An 18,693-nucleotide genomic window follows, 5' to 3' on the forward strand; every position below is an offset into this window, starting at 1 on the left:
TATTTGAACTTGCAGCAACCTCTGGTGCCTTTGACTTGGTGTAAACATCATCAGCAGTTGTCAATGTCATGATATGATCGATGTTTGGCAATTGAGATGCTGATTTCCCCAATCAATTCTATTAGTGCCAGGTTTTCAAAAAGGTCCAGGTCATCTTTCGGCACAGCTGGACTTAGACTCTGCCGTTTCTGTCTCTGGCAGATTGATTCTAGTCAGCAAATATTCATTTGCAAGCCTCCTCAGGTTTGTAGGTATCAGAAACTGGTCTGGTCTGTGCTATGATAGCAGCAGGAACCCATTTTTCACCTGCAATATAATTTCTTGCCAGACCCTCTTGTCCTTGGTGAAAAACATGACGTTTTGCTTTATTTTCTCACAGTATGACCTGATCCTGTCACATTTTCTGGATGATGTCTTTTGTCTTTGGTGATTTTAGTAATTGTGGTAGTCACCACTAAGTAGTATTACATGTATTATGGTAAGGCCATATAGTAGAGGTACATGGGTAAATCCCTGCCTGCTGGCTCCGCCCAGTAGGTGGCGTATAAATGTGTGTGCTCGCCGGTGCTGCAGCCATTCTGGTTCCAGCTACAGGAGGCACAACATCTTTGCTCAATAAAGCCTCGATTATTCCACTACTCTCGTCTTTGTGGTAATTGATAGTGCATCAGTAATCAAATGCTATGCCTAGTTGGCAATTAATCATTAGCAACGCTGGAGAAACTTGGGTTGTTGACTGAGCAGTATTCCTGTACAGTATTCCTGTACATGAGCAGGAATTGAAACAAGCATTTGGTCAATGACTCTTGTTCTCTGGTTAACTTTAAGGCGCACTTCATCGTTTGCACAAAAAGTTCTTCTCGTCCATTTGGAGCAGGTTGGTGTGGTGCACACCTAATGTGTTGTATTCCATTTTCCTGCAATAAATTTAAAAAATCTTGAGATAGGAATTGTGGTCCATTGTCACTCATCAATTGTTGAGGGTAACCGAATCTACTGAAAGTTTCTCCCAATTTCTCAATTGTCTTCTTAGCTGATGTTGATTTCATGATGGCGACTTCTGGCCATTTTGAATGAGCATTGACTAGAATGAGAAACATGCGACCCACAAACGGCTCTGTGTAATCAACATGTACCCATTGCCAAACCTCTTCTGGCCATTCCTAAGTGTTCAACAGTTCTAATGACAGCAAGTTTTGCACTTTCACACAAGCTGGACACATTTCTGCCTTCTCCTCTATTCCAGCATCTAAACCATGCCGCCAGAAATAGCTCCTTTTAAAAAAAAAATAATTTAAAAAATGTGTCAGGGCCTCTGACTTGGGCAGCATCCCCTTGGCTTGTACAAACACCCTTTCTCACATTGATCCTCCCACTTATGTTTTTATTTTGATACAGTAGATTATGCAAATGTTTTAGAATAGTCACCAAATGACAGATTTCCTTCCCGAAAGGACATTCGGACATTAGTGAATCAGTTCATAGAATTTACAATGCAGAAGGAGGCCATTCGGCCCATCGAGTCTGCACCGGCTCTTGGAAAGAGCACCATACCCAAGGTCAACACCTCCACCCTATCCCCATAACCCAGTAACCCCACCCAACACTAAGGGCAATTTTGGACACTAAGGGCAATTTATCATGGCCAATCCACCTAACCTGCACATCTTTGGACTGTGGGAGGAAACCGGAGCACCCGGAGGAAACCCACACACACACGGGGAGGATGTGCAGACTCCACACAGACAGTGACCCAAGCCGGAATCGAACCTGGGACCCTGGAGCTGTGAAGCAATTGTGCTATCCACAAGGCTACCGTGCTGTTTTTTTTATGACAATCGACAATGGGTCCATGGTTACCTTTAGACTTTTAATTCCAGACTTTTATTGAATTCAAATTTCACTATCGGCCATGGCGGGATTTGAACCCAGGTCCCCAGAGAAGTCCCTGGGTCTCTGGATTACTAGTTCAGAAACAATACCACTACGCCACCGACTCCCCAACTTGTGCAATCAATGCTCCTTCTTCTTGGTTTTGGTTATGAAATCTAGACCTTTCTGCGATCACTAGAGGTTTCGGTGAATCACAATCCTGCAAAGTTTCTTTGTAAGCTTTTGTGTCTGGCATTTCTGGCTGTACCAGTCTTCTAAGGAGCTTAAATGTCCCCCCCCCCCCCCCCCCCCCCCCCCCCATTATGCTCAGGAATGTTGGGATTTTATATTTGCTGTTATCTTGTTAGCTTGCGCAAAATAGCTGAATTGTTCTGTATATAAGATTAATTGCTCTGTATTCTCATCAAACAATCCACCATGCCAAAAGCTTCCACCAGTTTTCTCTATGGAAGGACCTGCATGTGCACAATGGGCCACAAATCTTTAGCACAACCTTGCTGCCTTTCTCCTAAAACAAGGCACAATGCGAGTTCAGCCTGTTTTTCTTTGTGTTTTATAACACTCCCAGCTCTGAATTTGTTGTTGCAGAGTAATTGAGATTGTTTTAGGTGGCATGCATGACGAGCTTCTCTCCAAAGTTATTTTCTTTGAATTTATGGTGTTTTTTGGTTCCCCTGAGTGACTGCAACTCCTTGTTGGCAGTTCTTGTGTGGCAATGGTTTTTATTATTTTTGTCATTCTGTGTTTCTTTCAGGTGTCTGGATGCGCTGTCCGGCTTCCTCGTCGCCAGTTTTTTTTGTGATGTTTGCAGGATTGACTTTAGGAGGCCCTGCAGGTTTAACAAAATCTAAGAGCTTTATTCAGGAGGTGTTAACACTACAGGTTGTGATGTTACATTGCCCAGTTCCTCAAGGCGAGGTATGTGAAAAGCTGGAGAGTGAAGAAATCCTGCAAGGCTGCTGGTAAGGAATCATTGAAAATAAAATAAATACACCACAGTAACAGTCAAAGTACTAAGAGGTCTTGGAAGCAAAACCATTTTCTTTTTATTTATAGCTGACTAATTAATGCAACTGGACCGACTCTTGGCAAATTAGGATAACCTTGAATGGATTTAACTCTGAGTGGCATTGCCCATTACACTTGGATGTGACCATAGACTTTCTATTAGCATTATCACAGGGGGTTCCTGTCAACAAACCAGTCAAAAAAAGGGTGCATCATCTATAGGGAATCTGGATCCTGTATGAACATGCCGAGCTGCTGTGTATCTCTTTAGCAGCTTTAGCAAGAGGTGTGATGCCAAGCGTTGGTGACCCTCGCCCGCTGGCTCCAGAATGGCCCCATGCCACTTGCATGTCAGTGACCACAGAGACAAAAGCTCACCTGTAATCCATTTAGGTGTTGTGTCTGCCCTTCCATGTTCCTGCAGGAGAAGAAGAACTGAAATGTCAAGGAAAGCGCTCGTACTGGCATTGGGGCCTATTGCTTGCAATCCTGACATCCATGGTGGAGGAAGCTCTGGAGCTGGAGTTCTGTCGCAAGAGAGTGATTAGCCTTGTGAGGGAGCCTCAAGTGCACATGAGGGATGGTGTTTATGTGAAGCACATCATACATCCAGTGATCTGAGCAGCAGCCAATTCTGGCTGCTCATGTCTGGAGGGGCAGAAACCTTTGATTCTCCTGTTCTCTTGTGCAGCTCAAAAGAGAGTGTGAGGTATGTGAAAAGCTGGCAGAGCTTCTGGAAGGCACCCACACCCTGCATTGGAGAGTGAAGAAATTCATCCAGGTCTTATGTGCTGCCATTTCCATCTCATCTGCGCACAATGACCTTCCCCATTGGGAGATTGGTGATATTCCTGGAGAGCTCGATCAAACAGATCAGTCAGTGACTGGCTGGAGATATGTGGAGACCTGCAGCCCATCACCTAGTCCATGTGACCTAAGGAGTAGTGGCAAGGTGAGAGGTGGACTAGGTGTCTGGACTCTCCACCAGCTCCTCATCCTTCCCTGGTCAGCAGGGAGATACGAGGCAGGAGGAACAGTTGCCTTTTACATCAATGGCTCCTCTCAGGATGCTCTGAGTGTGAATAGCGCAGCCTCAGCCCCTTTACCAGGGTCCACAAATCCAGTAGCCATGATGATAAAGGTTCTGCATCTGTGCAGCAATCCCTCTGGGGTCTGATAGGCCTCTGCCAGCCAGAGGATGGCCAGAAAATCTGTTCCAGGGCATGAGGGAGCAAGATCAGCAGCTGTTTCCACCACAGCTGACAGCGAAAGAAGAGCAATGTGTACCAGCCAACAAATGTAAAATAATCTTTAAAGACCCACAAGATCACTTGGGCCTCATGGTGTTACTGGTTATGTTTGCTAACCTGGATAAAGGTTTTATTTGTTCCCAGCAGTCTCTCACCTATTCTGGCTGGCCTGTTGGAAGTACAGGAGCACCATGGCTCTCCCCCCAAGGACTGTTTGTCATGTCTGGCCATCTTTTGTGCATTGCAGATGACAGTGAGAGAGAGGGTCTAAGCTTGCAGCAAAGGTGGATGCAAAAAGTGTCGATGGAATATGAACCTTTCTTTGATTGGAAGGAGAAAGTGGGAAGTTATATCCGAATCAAATGTGCATACGTATTTCCCGGGCCTTCCTAGCACCTATACCTTGGCAAATTCCATGAGGACTTCCTCACTAATCAGGTTAATGAGACTGGTCAGTGACCTCCAGCTCTGAAGGAGAGTCATACGGATTTGAAACGGTAACTCTGTTTCTCTTCTCCACAAATGTTGCTGAGTCTTTCCAGCATTTTCCGTTTTTATTTCAGATTTCCAGAACCAGCATTCATAGTCAAAGAGTCACAGAATTTCACAGCACAGAAAGAGGCCCTTCACCCATCGTGTCTGCTCCAGCCATCAAGCACATATCTATTCTAATCCCATTTTCCAGCACTTGTTCCTTGTGTGCTATTGTTACGCCATCCTGGGCAGGTGCACAGTCAATTCCAGCCCCACCTGCCCCCGAGTCACAACACATGCAAATTAACCAATAATTCTTGTAAAAATCCACAAAGTCTTTGGCCCTTGGCTGCCCAATAATTACTGCTACCAGTTTTGTAAGTTGAAACACAATTACTGTTTATTTATATCAACGATCATGAAATATGCAGTAAACACAGCTGGATACCAACAAGCTAATACCTACTACCCCCTTTAGCTGTCCCACCCTCTACCCACACATACAAGACAGACAAATACAGAGGGGTGGAAAGCAGTAAAAATATTAAGGATGAAAGTGAAGAGATGAGTCTTTGCTTCAAATGATGGTTCTTTAGCACACTTTCTTCACAGCACAAAGTCTGCAGTTTGCTGGTAATGGCCTTCTTTGCATGGTCATTTATTCAAAGTCCCCGCAGGCTAGAAGACACGGTACTTACAGGCAGCAGGCTTTCTGGAAAGAAGGTTATTTTTTATCAAAATGGGTCTTAAGCTTGAGGTTCCCATTCAGGCCGATATGTTTCTGCACAGACATTTTATTTCACCTCAAACCTTGCTTTCAACTCATACTCATGGTTTAACTTCAGGCCTTTGCAGTCTCAAGGCAATGACTGGGGAGAGTGTCATCTCTCACAGTGGCCATGTGTAGAGGTTTAATTAAATATCTTCGGGAGAGGGTTAGTTAGGTCCCTCATTCTAGGATGTAGAATCAAACGTGAAACCAAAAACCCAATGCTTAAAGCTCAGAAATATTCCAGTGGGATCCAATACAATCACTACCTGTTATCAGGCAGAGCTCAGCCTTTTGGACCAATCAATTTACCACCAGTCAAATCAATCAAGCTGAGTCATCATTGATGCCAATTGATGCCAATCTCTGTCATTGGTGCTGGTCCATCTGCAATCACCAAATTAAATCAGCATAGCCTTCTGGATCCTTCTGTTTGAACTGAAGGCACAGGCCATGTTTTCTTCTGCTTTAAGTTAAGATGCAGGCTGCCTCAAACTCACACGCCCATTAATCATCCATGGATCAAAAATATAATGGCAAAATTAAAAGAAAGGGTAAATAAGGTGATAAACAGGAAGAAACCCTGACACTATGGCATTTCAGGCAGTGAGTTCCAGATTCCCATTACCCTCCGGGGGAAAAAGCTTTTTCACAAATCTCGTCTGAATCTCCTGCTCCTTACCTCAAATCCATGCCCCCTGGTTATTGATCCCTCTATGAAGGGGAAAAGATACTTCCTATCTACCCTATCTATGTCCCTCATAATTTTGTACATCTCAATCAGGTCCCCCCTTAGCCTTCTCTGCTCTAAGAAAAATAATCCCAATCTAACCAACCTCTCTTCATAGCTGAAATGCTCCAGCCCAGGCAACATTCTGGTGAATCTCCTGTGCACCCTTTCTAATGCATCACATCCTTCCCATGGCGTGGCAACCAGAACTGCACACAGTACTTTACCTGTGGCCTATTGAGCATTTTATACAGCTCCATCATAACCTCTCTGCGTCGTCTAATAAAGGCAAGTATTCCACATGCCTTCTAAACCACCTTATTGGCCAGTATTTTGCTAGTTTGCTTTTATCATCTTCTTCTTTATTGGAGGAGGCCTTGTGCTCATCTGCATCTTCAGAAACCATGGCCTCCCCACTCTGTAGCACCAGGTTATGCAAAGAGCAACAGACTACCACAATCTATAAAACCCTTGATACGCCATATTAATGTGACCCACTGGAATGATCCAGGCATCTGAATCTCGTCTTCAGGACACTAATGGCCTGATTGATTATGGGTCAATTTCTCAGTTTCTCTTTTTTTTTTCAATAAATTTAGAGTGCCAAATAATTTTTTCCAGTTAAGGGGCAATTGAGCGTGGCCAATCCACCTAACCTGCACATCTTTGGGTTGTGGGGGTGAAACCCATGCAAACACAGGGAGACTGTGCAAACTCCACACGGACAGTGACCCAGAGCCGGGATCGAACCTGGGACCTCGGCGCCGTGAGACAGCAGTGCTAACCACCATGCTGCCCCCTGACTCAGGTTTCTGAGTGGCTCACGCTGTAACACTCCTCTGCTTTAGTCCAAGGGTTTCTCACTGATGTACGTAGTCATCCCTTTAATGGATGGTCCCTATTGCCAAGAATCCAGTCTTAAAGATGCTTGGGACAGGGAGGGTAGGGGGTGAGCAGCTCAAGCACCTGGATACACCTGACTATAATGACATCATGGTTTCTCTTGGGGTAATGTGCGCACACCAGTTGCAAGTAGATGGTATGGAATCCCTTCCTGTTAACGAAAGCTGGTAGCTGGCTTGTGGGAACTTTGATGGCCACATACATGCAGTCTATAACATCTTGCACCTTTAATTATAATTTAATTATAACTCAGAATTCTCTGGCTGTCTTGGCATGATTGCCCACATCACTTCAGTAATGTATGTACTGATTGAGCCTCCTGAAGAGGGCACCTGTCACAACCTTGATGTAACGATATGTGGTTGATTGAGAGATGCTACATGTCTCCAGTGGACCCGTAGAATGATTACCAATGCAGTTCAGCTCCTCTGCCAACATGACACAAAGCACAAAGACTGGTCACGGTCCCTTGAGAGAGGCACATGGCGACAGCATCGCTCTGATATCTGCAAATAGCCCACGCCCTATCCGTAGATCCTGGCTATTGGTGAGATGCGAAGATACCACCTTCTCCACAACTGACATCTAATCACAGTCTCATTTATAGCGTTATGCCACTTCCTCATCCTGAGAGTGTTCCTGCAGGTGAGCAGGAGCTTGGCATCAGACTCCCTCTACATCCCCCTCCCACCCCCCCAACTGCCTACCCCAACCGTCAGGTTTTCCTACTGTCTGGCGGACCTATATTCTGAATGTATGGTGGAATTGCCTCTCGGGAACTACTGGTTGGAAGGGCCACACTGTCAGCTAATGCTGCAATATTTCCCACCCCACCCCTCTTGTCAAGCTCTTCTCAATTGATCCACATGCCAGGAGCTTAATGGCACGATGGGGTGCTCGACCCCAGATCACTGGCTCCTCAACTCTCCTTCCCCCGTAGGGCGGCACGGTGGTGCAGTGATTAGCACTGCTGCCTCACGGTGCCAAGGACCTGGGTTCGATCCCGGCCCCGGGTCACTGTCCATGTGGAATTTGCACATTCGTATCTGTGTGGGTCTCAGCCCACAATCCAAAGACGTGCATGATAGGTGGAGTGGCCATGCTAAATTGCCCCTTAATTTGAAAACTTTTTTCGAAAAAAACTCCCCTTCCTCTGTTCTAAGTGCTTTGGCCGTGCTGCACCGGCCTAACTATGAACGTAAACTGTTTGACCCCAGTGCTGCCACCCCATGATCCACGTGCACTCCATCGTTAAATTCAGAGACCTGTAAAATAGTGCTCTGTCTTATCACTAATCAGGTTAAGTACCTGTCAATTGACTGTTTTGAAAATGTGTGCACTATTACCATATGATGTGGCCCTCGTGTTATGACAGTGGAGGTCCACCCCAATGCCATCCCACATAATTTTACAGGCCCTGCTTTGGCTCCAAAGTTGTCTGTTTTGGAGCCATAAAATACAGTCAAAGAGCAAGATAAAAGAGACAGAAGAAAAAAGTAAAATACGTTTTTCAATTTAACATTTTAACAGGTTCTCCAACAGTAATTAAAAGCTGAAGGAATGAGACTCCAATAAGCTGAAGTTAATTTTCTCTGCCAGAGAGATTGCTTGCAAAAATTAAGGCTTACCATGGAACCAAAAAAAGACTTGTAGCACCTTCCATGCCCAATGGATATCTCAAAGTGCTTTATGTTCAATAACATACGTTTGAAGTGTGGTATTGCTGTAATGTAAGAAATGCAGCAATTAATTTGTGCTCAGAAAGCTCCCACAAACAACAATATTACAATGATCTGATCATTTTTTTTGTGATATTGATTGAGAGATAAAGATTGGCCAGGACACTCGGGATAACTCCCCTACTTTTCTTCAAAATTAGTGCTGTTTAGATCTTTCCAATCCACCAGAAAGGACAAATAGTGCCTCAGCTTAATGTCTCACCTAAAATATGCTGCTGAATTCTCCTTGGCGGGATCCTCCACTTCTCCAGCAGTGCACCCACTCCTGTGGGTTACCCGACGGCGTGGGGTGGCCACAATCGGAAACGCCATTGGCTGGCTGAGGGAACGAAGAATCCCGCTGCCAGCAGGGGTGCGCAGCGCCAGTCTGTCGGGATGGAGAATCTCACCCGGCATCTCCGACAGTGCAGCAATCCCTATTGTACTGCACTGGAGAGTCAGCTGTGATTCTTATACTCAAGTTCTGGAGTTGGATAAATTCTATGTCAAACCATATGGAGACCACAATAGACAAGCTGTGATGTTTGTTTTTGACAAGTTTTGCCTGTGCCTATGAGGTAATACAACAACTTTATGTCATTCAGTCCATTTTAATATTGAATGAGATTGCTTTGCGCAGCTTTTGGAGGAGCAGGACATCTCTGTCAGCAACCTCCCTATTTCTGCAATTAACTGCGCACGTGTCCATGGTCACATTTACTGTGCAATTTTCACATAAATAATCGCGGGCATTATTGGCTTCACCATTATTTCTCTGGTAACATCTGGCCCAATGTAATGTCTGACTTATAGCAAAATAGCTTTTATCTCTTTTGGGATGGCATAATTTGTCCCAAAATAATAAATGTGAGAATAGATCCAAATCCCAAATGGGTCACACCCATTCTTGGTTTTTCAAATATATTCCATAGAATTTACAGTGCAGATGGAGGCCATTCGGCCCATCGAGTCTTCACCGGCTCTTGGAAAGAGCACCCTACCCAAGCCCACACCTCCACCCTATCTCCATAACCCAGTGACCCCACCTAACACTAAGGGCAATTTGGACCCTAAGGGCAATTTAGCATGGCCAATCCACCTAACCTGCACATCTTTGGACTGTGGGAGGAAACCGGAGCACCTGGAGGAAACCCACGCACACACGGGGAGGACGTGCAGACTCCACACAGACAGAGACCCAAGCCGGGAATTAAACCTGGGACCCTGGAGCTGTGAAGCATTTGTGCTAACCACTATGCTACCATGCTGCCCCTTCCATCCATGATGGATCATGGATTCCAATCCATGATGGCAATATGTCCATCACCTAATCCCTTCACATTTACTCATCAAAATGTTCAGCTTCATTTAATTTCAATGTTTATACCAGTCTCAAAAACTGTTTACCTTCTCGTGACAGTTTAACAAAGGCGAACATGCAATCTACTCAGGGTAGGCTAGTTTGTTTTCCAAAAGTTCAGAATCCTCTACCCCAGGGCAGCTATCTGTAGGACCTGCTCATAAACAAGGCCTGTGAAATGTACAATGTGGTCTGTGTGAGGCAGCTACCTTCATGTTTAACTGCCTGGCCGTACTTTTATGTTTTAAGTATCAATGCTACAGCTGGATACTTTATCAAAGTCCTTTTGTCAAAATAATTTTCCCGACCGTTAACATTTGAAATTCGTGGCTATCCTGCAAGTCGGAAAAAATGCTCCCATATTTATTTCAATCTAAGGCCATAAAAAAAAGAAGTGATTGTATAATTGATACCAGATCGTGTTGCTGAAGAATGTGTCCAGGACGATGACATGTTAATGTTTAATGCCTCCAAACATACTGGGCGTAATTCTCCCAAAAAAGTTTGAAGTGAGGTTCCTGCTGGGTGGACCAGTGCTATCCAGATCACAATTCACCCACACTTGGTCTTTTTTTTAACTTATGGAAATTTCCGCCGGGAATGACAAGGCAGCACGGTAGCACAAGTGGATAGCACTGTGGCTTCACAGGGCCAGTGTCCCAGGTTCGATTCCCTGCTGGGTCACTGTCTGTGAGGAGTCTGCACATTCTCCCCGTGTGTGCGTGGGTTTCCTCCGGGTGCTCCGGTTTCCTCCCACAGTTCAAAGACGTGCAGGTTAGGTGGATTGGCCATGCTAAATTGCCCTTAGTGACCAAAAAGGGGAGGGGGGGGTTATTGGGTTATGGGGATAGGGTGGAAGTGAGGGCTTAATGTGGGTCGGTACAAATTCGATGGGCCGAATGGCTTCCTTCTGCACTGTATGTTCTATGTTCTATGTGCAGGACCTAAAGACGCGGGCCAGGCTGACTTCTCGGTGATTGGGGTGCCCGCTTTAGAGGGAACCCCGATCCCCAGAAAACCCAACAGCACCTCCTCCATCCTATATGCCGGTAGCGACCATCAGGCAATTCACCGACATCAGTCCACCCCCTCCTCCTCCCCCAATCACTGGAATCAGCATTTCCCATCCCCCTCAATAACCCACACCCAGCTATGGGGTTGCAAAAAGCTCGGCACCCTTTCAGGCACCTCACCCCACTCCATGCCCATATTCATGCCCCTCCATCAGGCCTTTCTTCATAACCCCCCCCCCCCCCCCCCCCCCACCCTCCCCAACCCACGCTTAAATGGTCATGCCTCCTTTCAGGTGCCGCTCCTTGGCAGTGCCCCGTGGATCGCTGACAGTGCCAACTTGGAACCCTGGCAGTGCCATCCTGGCGTTGTCCTGCCCCTGACTATCCGGAGACTTTAATGATCTCGGGCCCCCTGGTGTGGTCATCACTTCTGGTCTCCATTCATGGGAACCAGTAGTGATTCCTGCCAGCAGGGAGAAAAATCCCAGGAGCCGGAAGACTCCGACTAAAACCCGGAAATGCATATTTAAAACTCAGTTAAATTTGGTTAATGCCCAGCAAGGACGTGAACCAGATTGGGTCCGGTGCCGCAGACCTGGAGCATCATGCTCAATTTGGCGCCTGGCACGAACCCCATTTAGGAGCTCTCCTGCTATTCTTCGAGAATAGCGGGACGTGCGTCGGGCGCATTGTAGGCAGAGAATCGCCTCCACCACTTTCCGCTCTCATACGTTCCACTGAAAATCCAATGAGCCCAGTCAATTTCACCCAAGCACTGGACTTATTTCCCATTGTTAATTCAGCAGTTATCTAAGACCCTATTTTGAAAATTTTCTGTTCCTATTTTAAATGAATGTTCATGTCAGTTGCATTATTTCCATGCAGAATTATTTCATGCTGTAACATTCTCCAGACTGTTAAATGCATTCATGGAAAAAGAATGTTTGGGTTTCCTGTCTCTGCACAAGGATTGTATGACTCAGTTTGGGACTGTCTAGTCATGGTCATTGTTCACATAACACTGTTTTTCCTATGTAAAGCCCTCTGGGAAGTGGTGGAAAAAGACAGCTAGTAATTAATTGTGGGCTATTAAAGGGCAATATTCATATATTTATAACGTGAGTTTGCTGTCCAAAAGATACAACTCTTGTGGTGGAGGTGACCCACTGTATAAAATGAACTATTACAGCAATGCATCACACCACAGACTCTCTGAATGTATGTTCAGACCGGAATTCTCCGACCTTTGGGATTCACTTCCACCACCACAACACACCACCGCCCATGGGTTTCTCAGGGGTGTGGGGTGGTTTCAATGGGAAATTCCATTGACAAGTGACGGGATGAGAGAATCCCGCTGCCAGCGAACGGCGTGCCACCGAGAAACATGAGGCTGGGGAATCGGAGAATCCCGCCCTCAAGTGTTTATGACCTCAGAAAGATTTTTTGGGAAGATGCTGAATGGAAGGACATCTTTGCTCTGGAGAGAGTGCAGAAGGGATTTACAAGAACGCTGCCAGGGCTTGAAAATTACAGCTATGAGGAGAGATTGGACAGGCCATTGCAGAGAAAAGTTGCGCAAATTCAACTTTTTCATGGCAGACCTGGCTGATTCCCCACAGAAGCAGATCAAAAGGATCTTTTGGACCAACCCAAAGATTACAACTTGGAAGCATTTTGAAAAAGTGGACATGAGCGTGAAGCAAATGGGTAGGCAGAGCTCTGTGCATTACACCCACCATTGGCATGGCAGCCAATTCAAACAAACCTGGGAAGTCATGCAGGCAGTGGTGGTCTCATACATGCTGGGCTAGTGCGCTGTCAATCCCAACACCACTTGACCCAGAGTCGCAACACAATTGAAATTAACAATTAATTCTTAGAAAATATTCAAAGTCTTTGGTCTTTGGCTGCCTAATAACTGTCGACACCATGTTATAAATTTAAACACATAGAACATAGAACATACAGTGCAGAAGGAGGCCATTCGGCCCATCGAGTCTGCACTGACTCACTTAAGCTATCACTTCCACTCTATCACCTTAACCCAATAACCCCTCCTAACCTTTTTGGTCAAAAAGGGCAATTTATCATGCCAATCCACCTAACCTGCATGTCTTTGGACTGTGGGAGGAAACCGGAGCACCCGGAGAAAACCCACGCAGACAAGGGGAGAACGTGCAGACCCCGCACAGACAGTGACCTGGTGGGGAATCGAACTTGGGACCCTGGCACTGTGAAGCCACAGTGCTATCCACTTGTGCTAACGTGCTGCCCTCAATTCATTTTTGAACACAATTCATTTTTAGTAATAACAATAACTATAATTAAATAGGCAGAAAATACAACTGGTTGATTATTATTTAATTCCTAACTCTGTTTTTTAATTCTCCCGACCCTCTCCACACACACAAGACAGACAAACACAGAGGGGAAAGAGTAAATATGAAGAGTAAAAGGATAAATGTCTTTGTTTCAGATGGATGCCTTCCAGTTTGATTATTTTGGGCGGAATTCTCCGCTCCCCACACCGGGTGGGAGGACCGCTCTCGCACCTCCCGTGATTCTCCCACCCCCCCTAAAATGGCGTGTTGCGTTTTGCAACACGCCGTTCGGAGAATCGCGGGCCGCCGTTTTTCACAGCGGCCAGCGATTCTCCGACCCGCGGCTGACATCATTAGGCACGCCGGGCCTTGACGCCAGCGACAAGGCCCGGCGGCCAAGATTCACGGCACGGCCCTCCTAGCCCCCCGGGGGTGGTGAATAGGGGGCCAGGAGCGGCCTCCGATGCCGTCGTGAACCTCTCCGGGTTTCATGACAGCGTCGGGCCTGGCGGAGAATTCCGCCCCTTGTGTCTAGGCATTCAATTGGGGTGAGGTCTTTGATTTCAGTCTGTAATGGTTTTCACTGCAGATTTATCAGGATCTCAAGACTTCTCTGCAAATTCAGAAACAGAAGGCAAAAACCATGTTTGGAGAAAGAGCAACTCAGAGTTTCTTCTCTCAGCGTCCAGGAGAGTTTTGTCTCCATCCTGGATCCTCCTACAACCTCCCACCTGTCTGAAGCCAATCACTGCCTGTTGCCAGGCAGATGGTCTTTGGCCAATCCATTGGCCACCAACCAAACAACTACAACAAATTCCCCCGCTCTCTTGGGTGCCAGAAAATCTGAGTTCTTCTGTTCAAAATCCCAATCTTCATAGCACAGTGAACTATTTTGCAACTTTTGAGTTCCTCACTTTCTCTACTTGATTTAAAGGTATATAAAAACATAGAAATATAGAAGCAGCCCTTCAAGCCTGTTGCATCATTCATTATGATTGAGGCTGATCATCAAGTTCAATACCCTGATCCTGCCTTCCCCACATATCTCTTGATCCCTTTAGCCCCTAGACCTATATCTAATTCCTTCTTAAAATTACACAACGTTTTGGCTTCAACTACTTTCTGTGGTAGTGAATTCCACAGATTTACCACTGGGTGAAGACATTTCTCCTCACCTCCGTCCTAAAATGTTTACCCTTTATCCTCAAACTATGATCTCTAGATCTGGACTCCCCTACCATCAGGAAATTCTTTCTGAATCAACCTTGTCTAATCCTGTTACAATTTTGTAAGTTTCTATGAGATCCCCTCTCACTCTTCTAAATTCCAATGAATATAATCCGAACCAATTTATTCTCGCCTCATATGACAGTGCCACCATCCCAGGAATCAGCTTGATAAACCTTTGCTGCACTCCCTCCATAGCAAGAAGATCCTTCCTCAGATAAGGACACCAAAATCATAGAATCATAGAATCCCTACACTGCAGAACGAGGCCATTTGGGCCATCAAGTCTGCACCAACCCTCCGTAGGAGCACCCCACCGAAACCCACACCCTGCTCTATTCCCGTAACCCCACCTAACCTTTTAGATCCTAAGGGACAATTTAGGGACAATTTTGGATGGCCAATCAACCTAACCTGCACATCTTTAGACTGTGGGAGGAAACTGGAGCACCAGGAGGAAACCCACGTAGACACAGGGAAAATGTACAAACTCTATACAGACAGTTACCCAAGGTTGAAATTGAACCCGGGTCCCTGGCGCTGTGAGGAAGCAATGCTAACCACTGTGCCACCGTGCCGCCCCCAAAACTGCACACAATACTCCAGGAGTAGCCTCACCAATGCAATTGCAGTGAAACATCTATATTCCTCTACTCAAATCCTCTCGCTATGAAGGCAAACATGCTATTTGTCTTCTTTACTGCCTGTTGTACCTGTACGCTTCCTTTCAGCGACTGATGCATGACGACACCAAAATCTCACTGAGTATCCACCTCTCTCTATTTACGCCCATTTAAATAGTAATCTGCTAGCCTATTCTTGTTACTGAAGTGGATAACCTTACATTTATCCTCATTATACTGCATCTGCCATGCATGTGCCCACTTACTCAGCCTCTCCAAACCCCATTGAAGCATCTCTGCATCCTCATCACAGCTCACCCTCCTACCCAACTTTGTTTTGTCTGAAAATTTGGAGATAATACATTTAGTTTCCTCATCCAAATCATTAATATATAATGTGAATAGTTGGGGTCCTAGCATAGATCCCTGCGGTGCCCCACTAGTCACTGCCTGCCAATCAGAAAAAGACCCATGTATTCCAAATTTTGCTTCCTGTCTGCCAACCAGCTTTCTATCCACCTCAAAACACTATCCGTAAACCCATGCGTTTTAACTTTACATATTAATCTGCCAAGTGGAACCTTGTCGAAAGCCTTCTAAAAGACGAAGTAAACCACATCGAGGGCCGAAGGGTCTGTTCTGTGCTGTACTGTTCTAAAACATCCACCGGTTCTCCCTGGTCAACTCTACCAGTTATATCTTCAAAGAATTCCAGTAGATTTGACAAGTATGATTTTCCTTTTGTAAATACATGCTGACTTTGTCTGATTACATCACTGTTTTCCAAATGCTGAGCTATGAAATCCTTGAAAATTGACTCCAGCAACTTCCCTACAACCAACATCCATTATATAGATACATAGAAAATAGGAGCAGGAGGAGACCTTTTGGCCCTTCGAGCCTGCTCCCCATTTAGCACAATCATGTCTGATCATCCAACTCAATAGCCTAATCCTACTTTCTCCCCTTAACCTTTGATCCCATTCACCCCAAGTGCTATATCTAGCTGCCTCTTGAATATATTCAATGTTTTGACATCAGCTACTTCCTGTGGTAATGAATTCCACAGGCTCACCACTCTTTGTGTGAAGAAATATCTCCTCATCTCTGTCTGAAATGGTTCACCCTGAATCCTCAGACTGTGACCCCTGGTTCTGGACACACCCACCATCGGGAACATCTTCCCTGCATCTTCCCTGTCCAGTCCTGTTAGAATTTCATAAGTCTCTATGAGATTCACCTTCATTATTCTGAACTCCAGCGAGAACAATCACAACCTAGTCAATTTCTCCTCAGATGACAGTGCCGCCATCCCTGGAATCAGTCTGGTAAACCTTCGCTGCACTCCCTCGAGAGCAAGAACATCCTTCCTCAGAAAAGGAGACCAAAACTGCACACAATACTCCAGGTATGGCCTCACCAAGGCCCTGTATAATTGCAACAACACATCCCTGCTCCTGTACTTGAAACCTCTCACAATGAAGGCCAACATACCATTAGCCTTCTTTACCGCCTGCTGCACCTGCATGCTTACTTTCAGCGACTGGTGCACAAGGACACCAGCTGCACAATCCCCTCTGCCAATTTATGATCATTCAGGTAGTAATCTGCCTTCCTGTTTTTGCTTCCAATGTGAATAACCTCACACTTATCCAAATTATACTGCATCTGCCATTGATTTGCCCACTTGTCCAACCTGTCCAGATCATGCTGTAAGATCTCTGCATCCTCATCACAGTTCACCCTCCCACCCAACTTGGTATCATCTGCATACTTTGAGATGTTACATTTTGTTCCCTCAGCCAAATCATTAAAAAAATTGTGAATAGCTGGGGTCCCAACACAGATCCCTGTGGCACCCCACTGGTTACTGCCTGCCAATTTGAAAAGGACCCATTAATCCCTACTCTTTGTTTCCTCTCTGCCAACCAGTTTTCTATCCATCTCAATACACTTCCCCCAATCCCATGCGCTTTAATCTTACACAATAATCTTTTATGCGGGACTTTGAAAGTCCAAATATACCACATCGACTGGCTCCCCCTTGCCAACTGTACTAGTTACATCTTCAAAGAATTCCTGCAGGTTTGTCAAGCATGATTTCCCCTTCATAAATCCATGCTGACTCTGACTGATCCTGCCACTCCTTTCTAAATGTTCCGCTATAAAGTCTTTGATAATAGATTCAAGAATTTTCCCCGCTCCTGATGTTAGGCTTACTGGTCTATAATTCCCAGTTTTTTCTCTGCCTCCTTTTTTGAATATTGGAGCGACATTAGCTACCCTCCAATCTGTAGGGACTGTTCCAGAGCCTATAGAATCCCAGAAGGTGGCCATCATTAAATATCAATGGATCAAAAAATAACAACAATGTAAAAGAAATGGGAAATTAGGGAATTAACAGGAAGGCTCCTTACATAACTCCCTCCCGAAAAGGAATGAAACGTCAGGGCATGGACATTTAATTATGAGGTATGCAATACATAAATCACAAATTCATCCTTCCTCCTATATAGATTCCCCAGTTCATATATTGTTAACTAATCAGCCCTTAAAACCACAAAACATCTGCTAGCACATTATCCCTTCCGGGGATGTACACCATTTGTAACATTGAACAGTGTGTAGTAATACACTCCAATGGAATAACCATGTGTTCCGGGTTTTAAACTTTTCTATTAACAAAAGCGAATTATGGTCTAAATAAACTAAGCTTTGTTTATTATCATGCCAGACATATACATCAAGGTGCTGAAGGGCTAGTAGCAAGGCTATGGCTTCCTTTTCAATGGTGGAATACTTTCCCTGGCACAGTGTTTTTGAAAAATATCCATCTACACCTCCCGCTGCTTCCATCTACACCTCCCGCTGCTTCCATCTCCACCTCCCGCTGCTTCCATCTCCACCTCCCGCTGCTTCCATCTACACCTCCCACTGCTTCCATCTCCACCTCCCACTGCTTCCATCTACACCTCCTGCTGCTTCCATCTACACCTCCCACTGCTTCCATCTACACCTCCCGTTGCCTGGGGAAAGCGGGCAGCATAATCAAGGATCCCTCCCACCCGGCTTACTCACTTTTCCAACTTCTTCCATCGGGCAGGAGATACAGAAGTCTGAGAACACGCACGAACAGACTCAAAAACAGCTTCCCCACTGTCACCAGACTCCTAAACGACCCTCTTATAGACTGACCTCATTAACACTACACCCCTGTATGCTTCATCCGATGCTAGTGCTTATGTAGTTACATTGTATATGTTGTGTTGGCTATTATGTATTTTCTTGAATTTTGTTTAATTCCCTTTTCTTCCCATGTACTGAATGATCTGTTGAGCTGCTTGCAGAAAAATACTTTTCACTGTACCTCGGTACACGTGACAATAAACAAATCCAATCCA

The sequence above is a fragment of the Scyliorhinus canicula genome, chromosome 2 (genome assembly GCF_902713615.1).
Source record: "Scyliorhinus canicula chromosome 2, sScyCan1.1, whole genome shotgun sequence".
Taxonomy (NCBI): Eukaryota; Metazoa; Chordata; class Chondrichthyes; order Carcharhiniformes; family Scyliorhinidae; genus Scyliorhinus; species Scyliorhinus canicula.